Source organism: Lepisosteus oculatus, unplaced genomic scaffold, assembly GCF_040954835.1.
Source record: "Lepisosteus oculatus isolate fLepOcu1 unplaced genomic scaffold, fLepOcu1.hap2 HAP2_SCAFFOLD_138, whole genome shotgun sequence".
NCBI classification, from domain to species: domain Eukaryota; kingdom Metazoa; phylum Chordata; class Actinopteri; order Semionotiformes; family Lepisosteidae; genus Lepisosteus; species Lepisosteus oculatus.
The window spans coordinates 196,268-219,694 of NW_027167687.1; the positions used below are offsets into that span (position 1 = coordinate 196,268).

Consider the following 23,427-nt stretch of genomic DNA (forward strand, 5'->3'; position numbering starts at 1 on the left):
GCGCATTCGCCAACATCCAGGCACGCAATGCGATTTGGAAAGCAGCTCCTTTCCAAAGAGTTGCACACGAACGATCCTTCAGTCCCGCTCGGGGGGCACGGAACCCCCGCCACACACAGCTTCAAGTAGCGAGTCAGGCGGCGGGGCTTTCGCTTATGGCCACACCACCCTGAACACGCCCGATCTCGTCTGATCTCGGAAGCTAAGCAGCGTCGGGCCTGGTTAGTACTTGGATGGGAGACTGCCTGGGAATACCAGGTGCTGTAAGCTTTTGCTCTCCCGGCCAGCAGGGGTCGCCGTTGGTGCCGTAGGCTTTGGGAGGAAAACCTGCAGGATGGAAAGGTGATCTATAGCCTCATCTCTAGAGATGTTTTGTTGCTGTGGCATGTGTGTGACCCATATTCAAAAAAAAACCCCGTCTGTAAAACGAATATCGAAGCTGCCTCTAAATCTGCAAATGAAGATGAGTCGATAAACCACTCGTTTTTCGTATAACTAGACATATATTCATTTGTTACCGATTTCATTCATTGAGCACGGATACAATAGAGGTACAGCCATTCACTGTTTGACATGTCTGCACTGGTACAGAACCGAGCAATCAGAAAACGGGTGAAACTGTCTTTAGACTCAGCATACAGTACCGAGGCCCCCCATGACCAAATAAAGGCTAACCTCGATAATCAGCCTAAAGAACGCAGACTACAGCAAAACGACTGACTTTGAAAAGGGAATGAACGTCCGGAAAGAGTAGTGGAACTAGCTTGAGATGCTTCTCCGGACCCCTAACTAAAAGCCAGCGAGAACCAGCAGCGGCGTCCACTCCTGTCGAACCGGGATCCTTCCGCAGCCACGCAGCTCGTGGTGTCCTAACCCTCCCGTATCTGATTTTGGACCAAGCACATCAGGGGAGAGCGCGAACGCAGTCCCCCACTACCAGAAATTATGCAGTCGAGATTCCCACATTTGGGGAATTCGCAGGGGTCAGCACAGCCGGAGTGCAATGGCCGAGCCTCGCCCTGGGTGAACCTCCTTCTTGATCAAGGTATCTCCCCTGCCAGGTAAGTATGAGTTAAACAGGCCCCTGCAAGCGGCCCGCACCCACAGCACAAATCGCGCAGCCTACGCCACCTCCTCGCCCCGCACGCCACCGCCTCCTGCTGGGCCCACTCTTTCACACACTCACACGCCACACTAACACTCAAAAGTGTGGGCAAAACGAGAAAACGAGCGCGCCGTTTCCTACACATCTGCAGTCGCCGTTGCGCATTCGCAGCATGTCCCGGGATGCAATTCGGCCTCATTTGCATAACTCCAGACCGGCAGATCGCCACGCAAGCTCGCGACGTGCGCCTGCCACACACCGAACAAACCTTTTCAGCAATTTCCAAAAAACGGGCCTGCTCGCCTGCCCACAAGGCTCCGTCTCTTACCTGCTCTCCAGAGCCTGCTGCCTTCTGTGCTTTTCTCTTGGCACCGCTGCAGTGCACACAACTCCTGCAGCGGGAGGGGGGGAGAAAGTTCCCGCGCCCCGCCGCAGGGAAGGCTCGCTCCGTGCGCACACGTCCTTTCGATGCCAGTCCAACAAGTGCTCCGCATTAGCTGCGTCGGGGCTCCGGCGTGTCGCACCTCACCTCACCTCGCACTGCCCCCTCCTTGAATGTCTGCCCCTGGGCATGCCCCGCTCTCCTCCGCCTTATCTTACCGCGTGTGAGCACCGACAATGGCCACAATGCCGGGGAATGGCACCTGTAAAGTGTTAATTGGGGCACAGGAACAGCCCGTCTCGTCTCGGGGGGGCCGGCTTCAGAGACAATACAGCAAACACAGCGGGGCGGGGGAAGAAGACGACACCACACATGCGGGTACATTCAGCTCCGGCGGGAACGAGACATTTGTCGGTCTTTTCAAGTGCCGAGAGCCGAGCAATCCTTCACTTGTATCGTTTCTCCCCGGTGACTAGATCTGGCCCTGCGACTCTCGACTGGGCTCACCCCCGGGGCAGCCCAGCAGGTGTGAGCCTGGCCGGCACCCGGATGGGAGATTCCACCCCGGAAAAGCTCCGGTTGCTGCTGCTCCTGCAAGAGGTGTGACTGGGACCAGTAGGGAGCGCTCACCCTGCGGGCTGTGTGGCTCTCTTACGCCCCAGCCTCCTGATGGCGACACTCTGCTGCACAAACAGGCGCCGTCCTTCGGGGGAGGCGTCAAACCGAGGTCCCGACCCTCCTTGGCCATTAGGAAACCCCAGGGCGTCTCTCAAAAAGAGACGCCGGGGGTGTCCCTCTGGTGTTAGTGCTCCCCTTTACCCATCAGTCGGGGTCTCCTCCTAATCCCCGTCTCACCTGTAACAATCAATGACGAGGCCCCCCTGTCCGTGAGATTTAGTACTCGCGCAAGAGACCGGGGGCAGAGCGCGAACGCGGTCCCCCGCCCCCCACAAAGTGCGCGCTCCGGGTTCCCTCTCGGGGCCCTGCAACACAGCGGAAGGGCAGCGAGAAGGAGCCTCTTGCTCTGACGCCGCAAGGCCACAAGAGGGCGGAGGCGCCGCGCGCCCGGCCGACGTGTTGGACCGGTGTGCTTTTTAAGTGCTGAAATAAACACGCGAAAGCCCCGAAATGTTTCCAGAGTGCTGTGCACTGGAGGTTTTTGTCTGGTGAAGACTTGCCTGGTGCTCCTCCGTGCAGATTGTTTGTCCTCCTCCAGTGCGGGACGAGCCAACACAAGGGAGCGCATTCGCCAACATCCAGGCACGCAATGCGATTTGGAAAGCAGCTCCTTTCCAAAGAGTTGCACACGAACGATCCTTCACCCCCGGGGCAGCCAAGGAGGTGTGAGCCTGGCCGGCACCCGGATGGGAGATTCCACCCCGGAAAAGCTCCGGTTGCTGCTGCTCCTGCAAGAGGTGTGACTGGGACCAGTAGGGAGCGCTCACCCTGCGGGCTGTGTGGCTCTCTTACGCCCCAGCCTCCTGATGGCGACACTCTGCTGCACAAACAGGCGCCGTCCTTCGGGGGAGGCGTCAAACCGAGGTCCCGACCCTCCTTGGCCATTAGGAAACCCCAGGGCGTCTCTCAAAAAGAGACGCCGGGGGTGTCCCTCTGGTGTTAGTGCTCCCCTTTACCCATCAGTCGGGGTCTCCTCCTAATCCCCGTCTCACCTGTAACAATCAATGACGAGGCCCCCCTGTCCGTGAGATTTAGTACTCGCGCAAGAGACCGGGGGCAGAGCGCGAACGCGGTCCCCCGCCCCCCACAAAGTGCGCGCTCCGGGTTCCCTCTCGGGGCCCTGCAACACAGCGGAAGGGCAGGGAGAAGGAGCCTCTTGCTCTGACGCCGCAAGGCCACAAGAGGGCGGAGGCGCCGCGCGCCCGGCCGACGTGTTGGACCGGTGTGCTTTTTAAGTGCTGAAATAAACACGCGAAAGCCCCGAAATGTTTCCAGAGTGCTGTGCACTGGAGGTTTTTGTCTGGTGAAGACTTGCCTGGTGCTCCTCCGTGCAGATTGTTTGTCCTCCTCCAGTGCGGGACGAGCCAACACAAGGGAGCGCATTCGCCAACATCCAGGCACGCAATGCGATTTGGAAAGCAGCTCCTTTCCAAAGAGTTGCACACGAACGATCCTTCAGTCCCGCTCGGGGGGCACGGAACCCCCGCCACACACAGCTTCAAGTAGCGAGTCAGGCGCCGGGGCTTTCGCTTACGGCCACACCACCCTGAACACGCCCGATCTCGTCTGATCTCGGAAGCTAAGTAGCGTCGGGCCTGGTTAGTACTTGGATTGGAGACTGCCTGGGAATACCAGGTGCTGTAAGCTTTTGCTCTCCCGGCCAGCAGGGGTCGCCGTTGGTGCCGTAGGCTTTGGGAGGAAAACCTGCAGGATGGAAAGGTGATCTATAGCCTCATCTCTAGAGATGTTTTGTTGCTGTGGCATGTGTGTGACCCATATTCAAAAAAAAACCCCGTCTGTAAAACGAATATCGAAGCTGCCTCTAAATCTGCAAATGAAGATGAGTCGATAAACCACTCGTTTTTCGTATAACTAGACATATATTCATTTGTTACCGATTTCATTCATTGAGCACGGATACAATAGAGGTACAGCCATTCACTGTTTGACATGTCTGCACTGGTACAGAACCGAGCAATCAGAAAACGGGTGAAACTGTCTTTAGACTCAGCATACAGTACCGAGGCCCCCCATGACCAAATAAAGGCTAACCTCGATAATCAGCCTAAAGAACGCAGACTACAGCAAAACGACTGACTTTGAAAAGGGAATGAACGTCCGGAAAGAGTAGTGGAACTAGCTTGAGATGCTTCTCCGGACCCCTAACTAAAAGCCAGCGAGAACCAGCAGCGGCGTCCACTCCTGTCGAACCGGGATCCTTCCGCAGCCACGCAGCTCGTGGTGTCCTAACCCTCCCGTATCTGATTTTGGACCAAGCACATCAGGGGAGAGCGCGAACGCAGTCCCCCACTACCAGAAATTATGCAGTCAAGATTCCCACATTTAGGGAATTCGCAGGGGTCAGCACAGCCGGAGTACAATGGCCGAGCCTCGCCCTGGGTGAACCTCCTTCTTGATCAAGGTATCTCCCCTGCCAGGTAAGTATGAGTTAAACAGGCCCCTGCAAGCGGCCCGCACCCACAGCACAAATCGCGCATCCTAGGCCACCTCCTCGCCCCGCACGCCACCGCCTCCTGCTGGGCCCACTCTTTCGCACACTCACACGCCACACTAACACTCAAAAGTGTGGGCAAAACGAGAAAACGAGCGCGCCGTTTCCTACACATCTGCAGTCGCCGTTGCGCATTCGCAGCATGTCCCGGGATGCAATTCGGCCTCATTTGCATAACTCCAGACCGGCAGATCGCCACGCAAGCTCGCGACGTGCGCCTGCCACACACCGAACAAACCTTTTCAGCAATTTCCAAAAAACGGGCCTGCTCGCCTGCCCACAAGGCTCCGTCTCTTACCTGCTCTCCAGAGCCTGCTGCCTTCTGTGCTTTTCTCTTGGCACCGCTGCAGTGCACACAACTCCTGCAGCGGGAGGGGGGGAGAAAGTTCCCGCGCTCCGCCGCAGGGAAGGCTCGCTCCGTGCGCACACGTCCTTTCGATGCCAGTCCAACAAGTGCTCCGCATTAGCTGCGTCGGGGCTCCGGCGTGTCGCACCTCACCTCACCTCGCACTGCCCCCTCCTTGAATGTCTACCCCTGGGCATGCCCCGCTCTCCTCCGCCTTCTCTTACCGCGTGTGAGCACCGACAATGGCCACAATGCCGGGGAATGGCACCTGTAAAGTGTTAATTGGGGCACAGGAACAGCCCGTCTCGTCTCGGGGGGGCCGGCTTCAGAGACAATACAGCAAACACAGCGGGGCGGGGGAAGAAGACGACACCACACATGCGGGTACATTCAGCTCCGGCGGGAACGAGACATTTGTCGGTCTTTTCAAGTGCCGAGAGCCGAGCAATCCTTCACTTGTATCGTTTCTCCCCGGTGACTAGATCTGGCCCTGCGACTCTCGACTGGGCTCACCCCCGGGGCAGCCCAGCAGGTGTGAGCCTGGCCGGCACCCGGATGGGAGAGTCCACCCCGGAAAAGCTCCGGTTGCTGCTGCTCCTGCAAGAGGTGTGACTGGGACCAGTAGGGAGCGCTCACCCTGCGGGCTGTGTGGCTCTCTTACGCCCCAGCCTCCTGATGGCGACACTCTGCTGCACAAACAGGCGCCGTCCTTCGGGGGAGGCGTCAAACCGAGGTCCCGACCCTCCTTGGCCATTAGGAAACCCCAGGGCGTCTCTCAAAAAGAGACGCCGGGGGTGTCCCTCTGGTGTTAGTGCTCCCCTTTACCCATCAGTCGGGGTCTCCTCCTAATCCCCGTCTCACCTGTAACAATCAATGACGAGGCCCCCCTGTCCATGAGATTTAGTACTCGCGCAAGAGACCGGGGGCAGAGCGCGAACGCGGTCCCCCGCCCCCCACAAAGTGCGCGCTCCGGGTTCCCTCTCGGGGCCCTGCAATACAGCGGAAGGGCAGCGAGAAGGAGCCTCTTGCTCTGACGCCGCAAGGCCACAAGAGGGCGGAGGCGCCGCGCGCCCGGCCGACGTGTTGGACCGGTGCGCTTTTTAAGTGCTGAAATAAACACGCGAAAGCCCCGAAATGTTTCCAGAGTGCTGTGCACTGGAGGTTTTTGTCTGGTGAAGACTTGCCTGGTGCTCCTCCGTGCAGATTGTTTGTCCTCCTCCAGTGCGGGACGAGCCAACACAAGGGAGCGCATTCGCCAACATCCAGGCACGCAATGCGATTTGGAAAGCAGCTCCTTTCCAAAGAGTTGCACACGAACGATCCTTCAGTCCCGCTCGGGGGGCACGGAACCCCCGCCACACACAGCTTCAAGTAGCGAGTCAGGCGCCGAGGCGTTCGCTTACGGCCACACCACCCTGAACACGCCCGATCTCGTCTGATCTCGGAAGCTAAGCAGCGTCGGGCCTGGTTAGTACTTGGATGGGAGACTGCCTGGGAATACCAGGTGCTGTAAGCTTTTGCTCTCCCGGCCAGCAGGGGTCGCCGTTGGTGCCGTAGGCTTTGGGAGGAAAACCTGCAGGATGGAAAGGTGATCTATAGCCTCATCTCTAGAGATGTTTTGTTGCTGTGGCATGTGTGTGACCCATATTAAAAAAAAAACCCCGTCTGTAAAACGAATATCGAAGCTGCCTCTAAATCTGCAAATGAAGATGAGTCGATAAACCACTCGTTTTTCGTATAACTAGACATATATTCGTTTGTTACCTTTTTCATTCATTGAGCACGGATACAATAGAGGTACAACCATTCACTGTTTGACATGTCTGCACTGGTACAGAACCGAGCAATCAGAAAACGGGTGAAACTGTCTTTAGACTCAGCATACAGTAACCACTCGGCCACCTCGTCTAGGAAACTGGGCTGTCCTGACATGGGTTGGCGCACTCCAGTTGATCTTTTTCTTTTTTTTCCCTCATACTCGAGGGTCATTTTCCTGTTCCACATGCGATTTCAACATTTTCCTTGGGAGATGTCAAGCCAGCAAGCCACTGCTGTGGTTCAGTGGCCAGTGTGGAGTTCAGTGGCCCTGTTGTACACAGAAAGCACATTGAGCTCCTTGGACATGAAAAGTTCCAGATAAAAGCCATTTGTCATCCTTTCTCTTGGTGTCGATGTTGCTATTGTATGTAAAGGTGGCAACTTGCTGAGCGAGCAGGCGGAGCACACACCGAATGCAGATGTGTCTGAGTGGTGTGTCCAAGTGGCTGCAAAAGGACAGCACTCCCGGGGCGCCGTGGCTCAGTTGGTTAAAGCGCCTGTCTAGTAAACAGAAAATCCTGGGTCCGAATCCCAGCGGTGCCTTTTTTTGTTCTGTGTTCTCGAACAGAACTGGTCATTATAGACAACCGCATACGTCTAGACTTAATTAAATGCAAGTATTCATTTCCTGTCTTGAACGACTTGTTTTTCTTAAAATGGATGCAACTTGCAAAACATGAAATACAAACCTCGCTAATCAGCGCTCGCGGCTGGCAAAAAAAAAAGAAGTCAGCAATGTTTTTTTCTTTAACCTTAAGCCTGCTAATGGAGAAGAACCTAGTCGCCACATCACATACATCCGTTTCAACGATAAGAATGTAACAACTATCCTCACTCCAGAGTAAATCTCACGTTGAGGGCATATTTTTTTCCACTTTACCATGAGTCGGGCTCAGCTGCACAGAGGCGAGAGCAGAGCAATGAGGTCAGGGGGATAGGGGAGTCACACGCTGGCGGTTTGAACACGCGGAAGATCACTGAGGGATCCACAGTATGTGGACCCTCCGTGCGCCATCATTCCACACTCCAGACTCTGAATCCTGCCATCCGAGTTAAGATCTCGGCGGAACCTGAGGCGCAGTTCTTTCTTAAAACGTAATCTGGTGAGCATTTCTAGAATCGTAATTGTATAGATGCAGCCTTTAATATGTTGCTAGGTTAAAATTTATGACTTCTTGAACTTCAGTAGGCAACTGCCCTCTTGATTTCGGATTTAATTTCTTTATTACAGGGGAGCTTTTATGATGACAGAGTCAAGTTCAGGTACTTTGCTTGATGGAGGAAGCTCATTTCGGACTCTGTGATCTTCTCACCTGGAAAGGTCTGCTGTACTACTACAAGAGAGAAGTAGAGTCTGGAGGAAGGGACAATTTTATGATGCTTTGGAAGGTAATGTTTTTTTTTTCTTTGAAATCGAAATGAATCAGAATATCAGTGCAAAAGACAAACTCTTGGTTTGGTTTAAAGAGATATGGTTTTAAAACAGACAAAATGTAGAAAACAGGTGTTTCTCACTTTTGGAAAAGAATGGACCGGGGGTAATATTTTACTAGTTGCAGTGCTAAGCTCACTGGGTTACAGCCCTGCAGTGTCACACGAGGGCCAGTGGTGCAATGGATAATGTGTCTGACTATGGATTAGGAGTTTGGAGGTTCGACTCCTGCCTGGCGCTGGTTGTTTTTAAACACATCAGCCTACTCCCTAAGTAGTCTGTGCTACTTACTGCATTGTAATCGTACCCAGTAAGAGATTTCCTTCATGTAAATGAACTGCACCTGACAGCTTTAGAAAAACACCTGGGCTCAGTACGGTGCTGAGAGCTCAAGTTGTGTATAATGTAATAATTTAAGTAGAATAGATTCTAATAATATAATGATCCAGTGTGTTGCACTACTTCACTGCTTCACTGCTCTATGCCGTCTGGAAATAAATCCTCAGACAACTTACTGCCCTGGGCATGTACCAATAAATTACAGGAGCACATCTATATATCACTGCGTTGAAGCAGGAGACACAATCACTGCAAATACATCCTAAATACAGTGTTCCAGCACCTTTGACCTCATCCAGAACGTATCATTTCTTGAAAGGAATTGCTGTCCGAATGCACATCTGAATCCCAAACAGAATCTCTAGTAAAATACGATCATTTGTGAAACAGGTAAATGTCTCAGGGGCCCATTCCTCATTCTCAAGACACATGTATGCAGTACGTACATCATGCATTGAGCAATAGGGATTAAAGACACCACAGGTAAGGTTAGAAGACATTCTGACTATATTCTAAAATATTGGACTCATATTCTTATGATGGCAGACATGATGCTGTGTTTAAAACCGGGGTTAATGGACATTATATGACTGTCAATTCTGTTTTGTTTTGGAGACTCTTGGCTGCCTATGTGGTACAGTGCAGCGTGAAGAAAACATTTTCCAAAACTGTGTCAGCTCAAAAGTTGTAAGAAAATCTTTCCAGCTGCTTTAACTCTCTTCATTTTTGTCATTTAATTGTCTGTCGGCACTATGTAGCAGCGTTGCATGACAACCCATCTCACCACGGAAAGGAACCTAACAGCTTTTGTAAGAGAGGAGAAAAGGACCTGGCCCGTACGGGACTCGAACCCACAACCTTGGTGTTATTAGCTCTAACCAACTGAGCTAACCAGCCTCACGACAGCAATCCTCTCTGTGCTGCAAAAAATCGAACTCAGGGAATTTCTTTTGCCCTCCTTTGAATTGAAAGCCGTGTAATTCAGTGTACGGGCTTTCTCGTGCAGTTTTATAGTTCTTGTAACCCAAATCCTACACTGGCGTGAAGTGACCCCCCATTTCACAGCATTTTTCAGCTGATTTAAAATGTACCTAAAGGAGAAGCATTATTGAAGACCATCAATTACCAAGAGCTTTTGTCAAAGGTTTTGGTGGTCATTTTTAATGACCACAGAGCGCTGTGACCTCAGTTTTACATCTCATCCAAGAGACAGCGCCCTTTTACAACACAGCGTCTCCGTCACTATGCTGGGGCATTGGGACCCGCACAGACCTCAGGGTGAGCGCCCCCCCGCCGGCACCATTAACACCGCTTCCAGCTGGAAACTTTGTTTTTCCCTGTAGCTCACCCTCATCCGGGTACTGACCTGGCTCACCTGCTTAGCTTCAGTGGGTTTTCAGTTGCGAGTTGCAAGGGGATGCAAGTGATGGAGCCGCTCGCTGCAAAAGCCACTGCTTTGGCTGGGAATCGAACCAGAGCCTCCCGCGTGAGAAGCAAGAATTCTACCACTGAACCAACAATGCTCAGTGCCCAGGTCTTCAAAAAAGACGCTTTTTTGGTACTCTGTTAAAAAAGCGTCGACATTACCTCTTTCAAAAGGCTTCACTTTCCTAGTCACATTCCAAGGCTCATTGAACCCGGGCTGTTTCCTCCAGCGGTATAGTATTGCAGTTAGACAGCACGATGCCTGCAAGACTATGTCACGCACTGACGAGACTGTCAAAAATTGCTTTCGACGATTGTATTGCAAACCGGCGGAAGCGGGGTATTGGGAAAAGTTTTCAACTAGCAATAATTGCGCCTCGGCTAAACCTCACAGGCTACGATACTGCCACTGCGCAAAGCTGACGGTTGCCAGACAACCGCGGGGATCCTATGGAAATCGTTATCGATCGTCTCATGGCATGTCGTTGCAGTAACGCTTCATATTTGTCGTCTTCTTCTTCTTCTAGCTTGAGGTTTTGAAGAATTTCATGACAGACAAGGGCTCCGTCGGGAACAAAGGGCGTTGTGAGAAAACCGTTGCTTATTTTCAGCAGCAGAAATACAACCCTTTAAATACAAGATGACAGAACAATGACGAAGGGCATGCCGGGAGGAACTCATGCACTACAGAGGAAAGGGGGCGGGCACGTACAGTTCACATTCAAGCCACAAGTACTCTTCTCGGATGTTGCATAAACAAATCCTAACGTCCTGAAAGCATTGCAGCATGTTTGTGTCCCACTTCCCGTGGCTGCAGGACGACTGACACGAACGGACAAACACAATTTGTGGCGTTTAGCGTGACATAGTCTTGCAGGCATCGTGCTGTCTCACTGCAATACTATACCGCTGGAGGAAACAGCCCGGGTTCGATGAGCCTTGGAATGTGACTAGGAAAGTGAAGCCTTTTGAAAGAGGTAAAGCACTGCACAACGGAAGTGAGGGAGAATCTTACAGGGGATTCTGAGCGGTGTCTGCATACACGCAGCCCGATACGGGTGCTGAAAGCTTGAGCTACTCTCAATGTCATGCTGCCTTTCCTCGGAGTAAATCTGTTACATTGAAAGAATGCTTCTCGCAGGTTCAAAAAGGGAGGTTCCATTGTTAATTGGAGAAATCAATGATTTCGAATGAATTCTGTGTGCGTTAAAAGACAGCTATACACAGAAAACATGCAGGACACTGCTCATGATGTTTCCCGAGCCGAAACACAGTGCGTTTTTCCAAGCCATCTGACAAAGCCCGCCCACTGAAAACTGCAGCAGATCGTGTAAAGACGTTCAACTTTGTAACTACTGCACGCACAGGAAGCAGAATAAATTCCTCTTTTCAAACTGTCAAAGGTTTGCTTTGCGAACGCTGCAGGACATCGCACAATCTCTTTTGAACGGGGACAAACGATTTCTTATGGGGCGCAGTAAGACAAGTACAGACAATTAAAAAGCTCCACTCATGCCGACGATGCAGCATGAAGAAGCGCAACCTAACGTTTGACAGACAAAAGCCGGGCGCTCTACGAGCAATATGAAATCAAACTGACAGCACACGGCGTTTCGCGCTGACTCAAAAGTGATCTCGACAGACGCTGTTCTCTGCATAACTCTGAAAGAGCTAAAGAGCGTTTCTGTTGAGACGTAAGAAGCTTGTTTCTTTCTACCATGATGTTACCATGACAAAATCTGTCTTTAAACACCTTGCTCAGTCTCTGACGAGACTGTCGAAAATTGTTTTCGCCGATTGTATTGCAAACCGGCGGAAGCGGGGTATTGGGAAAAGTTTTCAACTAGCAATAATCGCGCCTCGGCTATACCTCACAGGCTACGATACTGCCACTGCGCAAAGCTGACGGTTGCCAGGCAACCGCGGGGATCCTATGGAAATCGTTGTCAATCGTCTCATGGCATGTCGTTGCTGTAACGCTTCATATTTGCGGCCGGACACTTCCCGCCTCCCAAAGAAAAGAGCGCCAATCAGACAGGTGGAGACCGAGGACTCGCAGAGCAAACGGCCACAGTCGCCGTAATAAGAGCGATTGTGAGCGGTTTTGTTTTCTCTCTTTGACCAGCCCAGCTGCGCCCCACCCGGAGGCAGGGAAGCACAAAAATTGTATGGAACTCATTCATGCTCCTCTCCATGGAAATCTTTAGTAAAAGGCAAAAGATTTGTACGAGATGAAGAGAAACCAGAGTGCGTGGCTGGACAGCTGCAGGAGCCCAGGCCGCCTTCAAGGCCTCTGCCCTGCCGGTCGTGGTTGGTAATGCACCTGGCCTTACAAACGAGCCAGTGGGGCCCGTTCAGCTCCGGGCTCATCGCCTGCGGCTCTCGGCTTACCTGGCAGGGGAGATACCTTGATCAGCCTGTAGTTGGAGTAGTTGGATTGTTTTCTTGTTTTGTGGAAGCAGTGTTTGTTTTGCAGTTTGAGATGGCAACCTTTGGATCCCGCAAGAATGCTGTATGTTTTGAGCTTTTGGGTGACCTCTTCATGGATCGTATGCAGTTCAGCAGAAAAGTGTTACAGAAGGAACTTGGCTTTGAACCTCGGCACTTGGATTTCATCTTCGCTCTCCCAGGTCAGAAAGCATTTGAGGTTGTTTTTGCTACCTATTCTCTGTTTGAACAATTTGTGGATGTGTTTGAGGCAAAAAGAGGGAAAGTTCCTGCCCTTGAGAAGATCATCTTGCAGCCTCTGACACGGATAGAGAGGAAAACGGTGCATGTTGTTATGTTCTCGGAACTGGCAAAGACGGAGGACATTCACACCTGGCTTAAGCAGTACTGCACCATCCACCATGGAACTGAGGTTAGAGATGTTGACGGTATAAAAACAGGAGCAAGGAAATTCGAGGTTTGCTTGCTACCGGACAATGTAAATGGAGGCTTAAGGCACCTGCCCTCTACAATCCGGCTGGGCGCCTGCAATGGCTATGTTTTTTATGTGGGACAACCAAAGGTGTGTCGGCGCTGTGGTGCTGTGGGACACCTGGCATCGTCCTGCACTGTGAAATGCTGCAAGACCTGTGGCAAACAGGGACATTTAGCCTCTGACTGTTCAATGCTGCCAAAGTGCAATTTATGTGGCTCGGAAGGACACGTTTTTAAGAACTGCCCTCACGCCTACGCCAATTAACTCAAAATGAGAAAAGATGAGGCAGTGCTTGTTTCAGCCAAACCGGCCCGAAAAGCCAAAGCAAACAACAAGTCAAACAAAGAACCCTTGTTGGACAAAGAGTCTCAGCCTCCAGCCAGGATCAGTCCTGCTGTGGCTCTGGGCCCGGTGGAAGAGAAATCCACTACGCCCCCACAACCGCAGACTGCACCAGACAAGCACGAGGGTTTGAAAACCCCCGAGAACAGCGAGGACCCCTCCCCCATTCCTGCTCCTCAGAACGAGGGCCAGTGTGGGGCCCCCCGGTGGAGCGGGTCCAGCGAGGATACCCAGGATTCAGCGGAGCTGCTTTTCTCAGACTCTGCAAGTGCTACAGATGCCCTCCTCTCCTCCATCCAGTCCATCACGGAGGATCTGCAGCAGCTGGTGGGTGAGGGGGAAGAGGAGACTGGTGCATCGGCTGCACCCCTTTCCCCTCAGTGCTCCCAGGAGCTGGACTTGAGGAAAAGGAAAAATGACTCTGTTTTCTCCCCGAGCGAGGAGGAAGGAGAGCATGGCGATGGGGACAGCTGGAACCCCTCCACCCCTCCCTCTACCCCCTTCCTTGAAATGGACTCCGTGAATGCTTTTACTGCTGCCACCCTGATGAAGGCTCATTCAGAGGATGGCTGGCAGGAAATTGGTAAGAAGAAAAAGAAAAAGAAGAAGGTAACAGGTGAGACCGAAGAGAAATGTGTTTTGTAAAGACTGGTTCCACTTTCTTATGTAATATGGCTCTAAACATAATTTCTCTTAACACCAGAGGTATCAATGACAGAGTTAAATGCCAGTCTGTCTTTGATTACCTCCAGCAGAGAGAGAGAGATGTGTTGATGTTGCAGAAGTGTGCTATAGCCTATCAAGAAAGGTATAAAAGCTTTGAAGATAGGTGGGATAAAGGGCCTTCTGTTTGGTCAGGGGACAATAACAACAGAGCCTCTGGCGTGGCCATTCTTTTCAAAGGATGGGCTTTCAAATTGAAAAGTATTCAGAGGGTCATAGATGGCAGGTTGCTGTGTGTGGATGTGGAATGGGGGACCGTTAACCTGCGGCTAATCAATGTGTATTGTCCTACTGACGTGGGAGGAAGGGTGGAGCTACTCAAGGCACTCTCCCCCCTATTGTTATGTAGCACAGAAGTGATAGTGGGAGGGGATTTTAATTGTATCTTAGAGCACACAGACAGGCAGTCTAGCTCTCCGATAAAATTGGATTCCAGCTCACTGGCCCTGCAAAACTTAGTTCAAGACTTTAAACTCTCAGACACATATAGATGTATATATCCCACAACAGCAGGATATACATGGTCAGGGAGGAATAGCAGCTCCAGAATTGACTATTGCTTTGTCTCAGAGAGAGTGAAAGTTGTTGGGGTCACTCTTCAGCCTGTCTTCTTCTCAGTCCGGAGTGCGGACTGATGGCGCACGGAGGGTCCACATACTGTGGATCCCTCAGTATATCCCTAAACACCTAGCGCAGTCTCACGAGAGACTGTCAAAAATCGCTTTCTCCGTTTGTGCTGCAAGTAAGTGAAAACGCGGTCTCAACCCAGAGCCACTTGGCAGCAGCGGCACGTAAATACTGTTACTGCCACTGGTCGATACCAACGTTAGCCTACTATACCATGTTCAGCCACCGCTAGAAAATGTAAGGCTCTAGTACTGGAGCAAACAAAAGGAGGGCCAACGTCAAACGTAGAGAGCGACGAGGATGGGATTTGAACCCATGCGTGCAGAGCACAATGGATTAGCAGTCCATCGCCTTAACCACTCGGCCACCTCGTCGATGAAACTGGGCTGTCCAGACATGGGTTGGCGCGCTCCAAATGATCTTTTTCTTTTTTTTCCCTCGTACTCGAGGGTCCTTTTCCTGTTCCACATGCGATTTCAACATTTTCCTTGGGAGATGTCAAGCCAGCAAGCCACTGCTGTGCTTCAGTGGCCAGTGTGGAGTTCAGTGGCCCTGTTGTACACAGAAAGCACATTGAGCTCCTTGGACATGAAAAGTTCCAGATAAAAGCCATTTGTCATCCTTTCTCTTGGTGTCGATGTTGCTATTGTATGTAAAGGTGGCAACTTGCTCAGCGAGCAGGCGGAGCACACACCGAATGCAGATGTGTCTGAGTGGTGTGTCCAAATGGCTGCAAAAGGACACCCCTCCCGGGGCGCCGTGGCTTAGTTGGCTAAAGCGCTTGTCTCTTAAACAGGAGATCCTGAGTCCGAATCCCAGTGGTGCCTTCTTTGTTCTGTCTTCTCGAACAGAACTGGTCCTTACAGACAACCGCCTACAGCTAGACTTAATTAAATGCAAGTATTCATTTCCTGTCTTTAACACGACTTGTTTTTCTTAAAATGGATGCAACTTGCAAAACATGAAATACAAACATTGCTAATCAGCGCTAGCGGCTGGCAAAAAAAAAGAAGTCAGCAATGTTAGACGACCGAGTCTATGCAGCCTAAACGGTGCTCATGTCGGGTTCTTAGCTGAAAGGGTGGTAAATCACGCTCACCCCAGTCCTTAATCTTTTAAAAGGATACAAAATTGAACCTAGTCGCCACATCACATACATCCTGTTCAACGATAAAAAGGTGACATCTATCCTCGATCCAGAGTAAATCCCACGTTGAGGGCATATTTTTTTCCACTTTACCATGAGTCGGGCTCAGCTGCACAGAGGCGAGAGCAGAGCAATGAGGTCACGGGGACAGGGGAGTCACACGCTGGCGGTTTAAACACGCGGAAGAAAACTGAGGGATCCACAGTATATGGACCCTCCGTGCGCCATCAGTCCACACTCCAGACTCTGAATCCTGCCATCCGAGTTAAGATCTTGGCGGAACCTGAGGCGCAGTTCCTTCTTAAAACGTAATCTGGTGAGCATTTCTAGAATCGTACTTGTATAGATGCAGCCTTTAATGTGTTGCTAGGTTAAAATTGATGACTTCTTGAACTTCAGTAGGCAACTGCCCTCTTGATTTCGGATTTAATTTCTTTATTACAGGGGCGCTTTTATGATGACAGAGTCATGTTCAGGTACTTTGCTTGATGGAGGAAGCTCATTTCGGACTCTGTGATCTGCTCACCTGGAAAGGTCTGCTGTACTACTACAAGAGAGAAGTAGAGTCTGGAAGAATCGACAATTTTATGATGCTTTGGAAGATAATGTTTTTTTTTTCTTTGAAATCGAAATGAATCAGAATATCAGTGCAAAAGACAAAGTCTTGGTTTGGTTTAAAGAGATATGGTTTTAAAACAGACAAAATGTAGAAAACAGGTGTTTCTCACTTTTGGAAAAAAATGGACCGGGGGTAATATTTTACTAGTTGCAGTGCTGATCTCACTGGGTTACAGTCCTGCAGTGTCACACCAGGGCCAGTGGCGCAATGGATAACACGTCTGACTACGGATCAGAAGATTGCAGGTTTGACGCCTGCCTGGCTCGGGTCGTTTTTAAACGCATCGGGCAACTCCCTACGTAGTCTGTGCTACTTACTGCATTGTAATCGTACCCAGTAAGAGATTTCCTTCATGTAAATGAACTGCACCTGACAGCTTTAGAAAAACACCTGGGCTCAGTACGGTGCTGAGAGCTCAGCGTTGCTGTTCTAATTAGCACGCACTGCATCGGCTATGAGCCCGAACCTTTCAATTATTCCGATCAGTAAGTCAACACGTAGTCCACATGAACGGTAGAAATATTCTCGTCTGTCTCTTGTTTGTATAGAACTGAATGTCCCTGACAATGTACTGTTAGTTTTAATTGAAGAACGGCATTTGTGTTCAAATATACCAGACAAGTTTATGTAACTGCTCATGCGACACTCAGTTGTAATTAGTCAAGAAATAAAGTCGAACAACAGCTGCGGGTTTGATTCTGAACGTATCAGATTGCAGCGCCTTTTACTTCCATTGACAAATGATAGAGATTCGAAGAGAGATCCTTCAGACCAGCAAGCAAACCCACGGCTATTTCGGTTTTCTATCTAGGGAACGTTGGTGTTTGCAATAGCATACATGAAAGCGTGATGCAATTTCTGTGGCTACATTTGTTGCACGTCATGCACAGTAAGAGTGTTTCTAACACCAAATAAAAAGTCAACAATTAGCGATCACACCTTCTCCTCAGTTAACCCACTGAAACCCTTGCTGTTAACAGTTCTTTACTGCGTGCTTTACCAGCACCTACATATCGTGTCGGTTCTTTCAGCTTTATTCATTAGGTTTTCAAAGGCATAAGCAGAGCACCAGAGGTGCGAAGGAAAAGTGTGTGGTTATCTGAAGAATTGATGTCCATGGCAGCAGGTCCAAGCGATTTCGCGTTGTTATAGTACCAGGAAAGGAGAAGCGGCACTTCGCCTCTGCCGCGCAGGCACAAGGCGACATGCGGCAGACGCCGGAGTCGGCAGGTTTCGAACCTGCGCGGGGAGTCCCCAACGCATTTCGAGCCCATCGCCTTAACCACTCGACCACGACAAAAGCGAGCCCCCCACCGCCGTATTCCTCCTATAATCAAACACGGACTGCGAGGTGGCTGCGGATACCTTTTTAAAGTTGCTCTCCGTTAAAAAAAAATACCTTTCACAAGATACGTGCCGGCAGACAGACACACCTCAGAGGGTTTAAGGCTGGCTTCACGTTCAAATGATAAAGTCCCCCCGTCCGGATGTCAAAATGCAACTTTGGCAGACAGAACAAACATCAACAAACCACAAATGTGGACAAGGATTTTACAAGCTGCACCACACTGCACTTTCAAAAGCATTTACGTTCGTGTTAGACGCAGGACTTGCCTTTGATTTGCGCGCTTACGAACGCCATGGAAAACGAAACAAAACTAAAACCCTCAGCTCCTGCACGTGATTATAATGGCGTTACGTGTCGAAGCAGTAATTTACGTCATCCTACCACTGCAACACGGGGAATAGAGAGAAATGAGCACACGCTACGATTCGTCTCAATCACTCCCTAGAGTCGTAAGGCGCATTGAAGGGTGCACCCCCATCATTAATCGTTGCGCCTCTGTGAAAGGAAAGCTCTTGGGCAGTCTTTGAAACAGCTCGGATGAAACACTTGATTGCTTCCATGTGCATCTGGAGCCCACCCAGTGGGCAAAAGACGTATAATAAACGTCTATTAAACGCATACCTTATACGTCTAAATGTGGTCTACAATTCGTCTAGAATGAAATTCTAATATACGTCTAAAGTTATACGTCAATTATACGTCTATGTTTAGACGTTCATTATACATAAATGGTTGGAGTTCTATTATACGGATAAATTTAGAGGACTATTATACATATATGGTTGGAGTTCCGGATAACTTTAGAGGTCTATTATACGGATAACTTTAGAGGACTATTATACGTATATGGTTAGAGGTCTAATATACGTATAACTTTAGAGGTCTATTATACGTATATGGTTAGAGGTCTATTATACGTATAACTTTAGAGGTCTATTATACGTATATGGTTAGAGGTCTGTTATACATATATGGTTAGAGGTCTATTATACGGATAACTTTAGAGGTCTATTATACGTATATGGTTAGAGGTCTATTATACGCATAACTTTAGAGGTCTATTATACGTATATGGTTAGAGGTCTATTATACGTATAACTTTAGAGGTCTATTATACGTATATGGTTAGAGGTCTGTTATACGTATATGGTTAGAGGTCTATTATACGTATATGGTTAGAGGTCTATTATACGTATATGGTTAGAGGTCTATTATACGTATATGGGTAGAGGTCTATTATACATCAAAGATAGATTTTATAGGTGTAGAAACAAGTAAACCAAGCCAATGATTAGATTTAGAAATGTATTCTGAAAATACACATTCACACCTGAAACATATGTATTTCAAATTATACATTGTATACAATCAATCAACAATCAACATATGGGCAATAATCATAAAAAACACAACTAGTCTTAAACTTCAGCTACAAATTCTGGTAACATGGCAATATACAGTATAGTAATGACAAACACAAAACTAATTACATTAACACACTAACTCAAAACCACATTTTGATTCAAATATACATTTTAAAATGTACAACTTCTATATTTCCAAGAAAAAAAAATATTACAATGGAAGTTAAGATGATTTTTTTCCACTATTTGCAAACCCTGTCTAATTGTCCTAACAGTTAGAACCAAAAACCTATTATTTTCAGTGTCCAGATCTCCTGGCCCCCTGTCTTTCATATGCATTCTTCAAGTAACACATTGCATGCTCCTTTATTTCTTTTTCTGTTGATGTAGGGTGGGACTTCAGCACCGCAGCTAGGAGAAAATTATATAATATTACTTCCCAAATAAATGATGATGAATATCTTCTTTAGTATAATCTAAAAAGTGAACGGTTTACTAAGCTCAAAACTGAAATAAATGTATAAAATTTGGCTTGCATCATAGCAGTTGAGCAATAAAGTCTGTCCTAATTAAAGAGTACCCAAAGTTTGAAAGTACAACATAGAATAAGAATAGAGAAACGGCAAAACGATTTTGTGTCATCTTCCCCATTCACACTATTTTATGTGCCATTTTTTGCTTATTCACGTACTATTTTAATCAAAATAATATTAAGAAAGATCTGTATGTATTCAGATAGTATTATTATTGTTCATACTTACTCGTCAAAAGAGGATTGCTGAGATATTTGCGGATATACTTCTACGTTTGAAAAACGTGTCCAAAATTGTGACCAACGAATACTAGCAATGCATTGTGGTATATAACCGGAAAATATGCTGGGTTCGATATTTTCTCAACGTATGCGTTTATTAATGTTGTCGATATTATGGTTGAAATATAACATTGATAATACATCGCGGCTATGTGCCCCCTGCTATGAGCTGATGTGCAATTTTAACGCATGTAGTTAGTAAGGATCGGTCACTGTTGTATGGTATTATATATAATGACATTATGGAATAGGATGGGGACAGGCCTGGCATCACGGGGGGAGGGGGGAATGTTGCCCCTTCAGTTTTGGGCAAAAAGATTTACCTAACTTAATTTGCGCCCTAAAAAAATAGTTGTACTTTGTCAATGGTCAGACAACACTAAATGACACGAACAGTCACTCAGTCTGTTTGATGGGCAGGAGGGCTATCCGTCCAGGAACTGCACATATCAGTGTCGTTATTGAGTGTCAACATTACGATCCTGTTTGCTCAGGTGGACCGATTCCTTGCAGTAGTTTATCATTATACTTAAAATCGTTATATAACTAGGACTAGTTATAGCAGTCTGTGCTTTCTGTTGGTTTTACAACATTTTTTCTTAACGATTCAGAACGTCCATGTAGCTGCAAAAATGAACGCTTATGGTACTTTTCGCTCCAGGCAATACTCTCCAGTGAGAGTGACGAAAAATGTGAAACTGAACTTCATCGCAAATACCAGATTGCTAGTCGATATCTTCTATCATAAAGCACTAATTAATGGCATAGCTGCGAGATTTCATTTGGGTAGCTGCACCGTACAGCTCCGTTTCAACCGAAATATCACCCCCGCTCAGAATTTCAGACGCCCCCCTACAGATTTTTCCCCGGGCACCGCGCACTGATGGGGGACGGGGTTTCCAGGAAATGGTATCAACTTTTCTCAAGAAAATAAAAATAGAAACTCTATAGGCACTCAAACATTTTACTGTTTTTTTTTCAGGCAGGTGGCAAGACCCCTCCGCAAAACCCTTGTATGCCAAGCTGTGGGCATTGATTCGTCGAATATACGTATATTCACGGCGAAAATACGGCTATACGTATATATACGTCGCCTCGACGTATAATCAACGTCGAATTGCAACCGTAAAATCGACGACATTAATAAATGCATATATAACGTCGAAAACACATCTAACACTAGGAGTATACGGGATTCTGCACAGTGTACGAAGTAAATTATTTTCGCAGTAATTAATTTACACGTGTATAATAAATATAGTAAATATAATTAATTACTGCGAAAATAATTTACTTCGTACACTGTGCAGAGTGCTGTATACTCCTAGTGTTAGATGTGTTTTCGACGTTATATATGCGTTTATTTATGTTTATTTCACAGTGTCGTGCACCTTTTCATTGCTCTCGCTTTCAGAGCCTCCGCACGGCACACGACTCGACATCAGGAAGCACATTGAAGTGAAAGCAGGGAGCGCTGCGACATGCACTGTGCAGATCCTGCCACACTAAGAGGTATATAAGCGTCAAAGGCAAGTCATTCCGAGTTGGTCGTTTGTGTTTTCCGTTCAGACGCGAAATGCTGAAATGATCTCTTGGCTCCTCGGTTGTCATTTCTGCTCCGTAAAGGAATCACAGCACGAGTCGGCTTCCAGCACGGTGGGTCGGGATACAATGCCGGGGGTCGGAGAGCGATGTCTTCCTCGTTAGTACAGGACCTGTCACCTGTCCCCACCTGTCACGCGGGAGACCGGGGTACATCAGGACGCGCATTGAAGTGAAAGCAGGATGCGCTGCGACATGCACTGTGCAGATCCCGCCACACTAAGAGGTGAGTGGGTCTGTTCGATCACAGCACTAGGCGAATCCCCAATCCCCTTTTGTGCGTGACGACAGAAGAAGTCTGGTCTGTTTCCGCCCGGTTTCGATCCGGGGATCTTTCGCGTGTGAGGCGAACGTGATAACCACTACACTACGGAAACTGTGGTCAGATGTGCCCAGCGGCCCAGCGCTGAGCTTCGCCAATGCGATTCAGCTGCTTCCAGTGCCTTTATTGGGGTGCGCTGATGGACCGTGCTCTCTCTCCAGAGACCAGCACGCCTGTCATGGATGGAGCAGGAAAGACGGCGCCACATTCTACAGCCCTCTCCACGCAATCGACGAAATCGGGCTACTGAAGTGGAGAAAATCGCCTCTCCAGAAAGTGCAAATATCATCTTGGAGAGTATAAATCCTATTGCCGAAGGTCAGCCCTGTCTACCAGAGTGACCCTCCCACCTCCTGCAGCGATGGTCAGCTCGTCTCACACGCGAGAAGTTTCGGCTGGAAACAAGCGCCCCCTCTTTTCGCACGTTTTGCACGTTGAGTAGTTTTAATGCGGCTCCTTCGTACACAGTGCTGATCTTTTGGAAAGCAGGAGGCAAAATTGACACGTTCCCATACCGGGAGTCGAACCCGGGCCGCCTGGGTGAAAACCAGGAATCCTAACCGCTAGACCATATGGGAGTGCACAACCCTGCTGTTCCGGGCATCATGCAAGCAAACTACATAAATATGAGAAAACACGCAAGAGAGTTGTCACTCAGAGTGTCGAAGGGTCGATGTATACTGGGGCTCAGTTGAAATGCAACGTCAGGACTTTCCCGAATTATGTCACACGAAGAGAGCACAGCCTTTTCCGCCCTGCCACGTGTGTATCGGTAACTCGCCGTGATCGTATAGTGGTCAGTACTTTGCGTTGTGGCCGCAACAACCCCGGTTCGAATCCGGGTCACGGCAGAATAGGGGCGTCTGCTTTTACTACTTGCACGAATGAAGGCAAAAAAAAGCCAATTGATGTGAACGAACGGCGCTTTACAGAGGAGTACTGCCTGACTGGATCGTTGATGAACGACAGAGACCACTCCGACCTCTTCTCGGGTTTCTTCAATGACTTACTAAGGATCTTCTTCACATTCGCCCATGCAGGGGAAGCCAGTTACACCAAAGCAAACGCAGGAAAGTGCAATTCAAGCAGAGACCAGGAGGTACTTGTTTACACCGAGAGTGGTCGGAGAATGGAACAATGCGCCCAGCCCTGTTGCTGGAGCCGATTCTTGATGAGATCTTGGGCTCACTAAGAAGCCCCCGCTGGATGCTAATCTTTCTGTTGTTCTTGCAGGTCCTGCGCTGCTTTTGAGCCGACAGAGCTCGTCCTGATCTGTCGGCACAGCCCAATTGCAAATGATCGGCTCCGCATACAGAAGGAACGTGCGTTTGGTACAAGAGTGCATGAAGGCACCGGAAATACATTGGGAACAAATGACCGGTCGCTCAATACCTCTGTGAAGTACAGGAGCGTGCAAAACGAGGCTGTTTCCGCCCGGTCTCGAACCGGGGACCTTTCGCGTGTTAGGCGAACGTGATAGCCGCTACACCACGGAAACCTGCAGGGACTGCTGCTGGTGTCTCGCTTGCGTTTCGGGCTGAGAAAGGGACGCGTCACTT

General features: G+C 49.1%; 13 non-coding genes across 13 annotated transcripts; 4 read left to right on the forward strand and 9 right to left on the reverse strand.

Moving 5' to 3' along the window:
- The first annotated feature begins 151 nt into the window (after window positions 1-151).
- LOC138226558 (5S ribosomal RNA) lies at window positions 152-270 on the forward strand. Its single transcript, XR_011184570.1, has one exon. It is a non-coding gene; the product is annotated as a 5S ribosomal RNA (ribosomal RNA).
- Window positions 271-905: 635 nt separating this feature from the next.
- LOC138226566 (U1 spliceosomal RNA) lies at window positions 906-1,069 on the reverse strand. Its single transcript, XR_011184576.1, has one exon. It is a non-coding gene; the product is annotated as a U1 spliceosomal RNA (small nuclear RNA).
- Window positions 1,070-3,693: 2,624 nt separating this feature from the next.
- On the forward strand, window positions 3,694-3,812 carry LOC138226561 (5S ribosomal RNA). The gene has a single exon (XR_011184573.1). It is a non-coding gene; the product is annotated as a 5S ribosomal RNA (ribosomal RNA).
- A 635-nt stretch (window positions 3,813-4,447) lies between these two features.
- LOC138226569 (U1 spliceosomal RNA) lies at window positions 4,448-4,611 on the reverse strand. The gene has a single exon (XR_011184579.1). It is a non-coding gene; the product is annotated as a U1 spliceosomal RNA (small nuclear RNA).
- A 1,809-nt stretch (window positions 4,612-6,420) lies between these two features.
- LOC138226590 (5S ribosomal RNA) lies at window positions 6,421-6,539 on the forward strand. The gene has a single exon (XR_011184600.1). It is a non-coding gene; the product is annotated as a 5S ribosomal RNA (ribosomal RNA).
- A 3,777-nt stretch (window positions 6,540-10,316) lies between these two features.
- LOC138226585 (U4 spliceosomal RNA) lies at window positions 10,317-10,458 on the reverse strand. The gene has a single exon (XR_011184595.1). It is a non-coding gene; the product is annotated as a U4 spliceosomal RNA (small nuclear RNA).
- Window positions 10,459-11,799: 1,341 nt separating this feature from the next.
- On the reverse strand, window positions 11,800-11,941 carry LOC138226583 (U4 spliceosomal RNA). The gene has a single exon (XR_011184593.1). It is a non-coding gene; the product is annotated as a U4 spliceosomal RNA (small nuclear RNA).
- Window positions 11,942-12,171: 230 nt separating this feature from the next.
- Window positions 12,172-12,288, reverse strand: LOC138226592 (U5 spliceosomal RNA). The gene has a single exon (XR_011184602.1). It is a non-coding gene; the product is annotated as a U5 spliceosomal RNA (small nuclear RNA).
- A 2,656-nt stretch (window positions 12,289-14,944) lies between these two features.
- On the reverse strand, window positions 14,945-15,026 carry trnas-gcu (transfer RNA serine (anticodon GCU)). Its single transcript has one exon. It is a non-coding gene; the product is annotated as a tRNA-Ser (tRNA).
- A 6,824-nt stretch (window positions 15,027-21,850) lies between these two features.
- Window positions 21,851-21,923, reverse strand: trnav-cac (transfer RNA valine (anticodon CAC)). Its single transcript has one exon. It is a non-coding gene; the product is annotated as a tRNA-Val (tRNA).
- A 451-nt stretch (window positions 21,924-22,374) lies between these two features.
- trnae-uuc (transfer RNA glutamic acid (anticodon UUC)) lies at window positions 22,375-22,446 on the reverse strand. The gene has a single exon. It is a non-coding gene; the product is annotated as a tRNA-Glu (tRNA).
- Window positions 22,447-22,647: 201 nt separating this feature from the next.
- On the forward strand, window positions 22,648-22,719 carry trnah-gug (transfer RNA histidin (anticodon GUG)). Its single transcript has one exon. It is a non-coding gene; the product is annotated as a tRNA-His (tRNA).
- A 574-nt stretch (window positions 22,720-23,293) lies between these two features.
- Window positions 23,294-23,366, reverse strand: trnav-aac (transfer RNA valine (anticodon AAC)). The gene has a single exon. It is a non-coding gene; the product is annotated as a tRNA-Val (tRNA).
- Window positions 23,367-23,427: the final 61 nt, after the last annotated feature.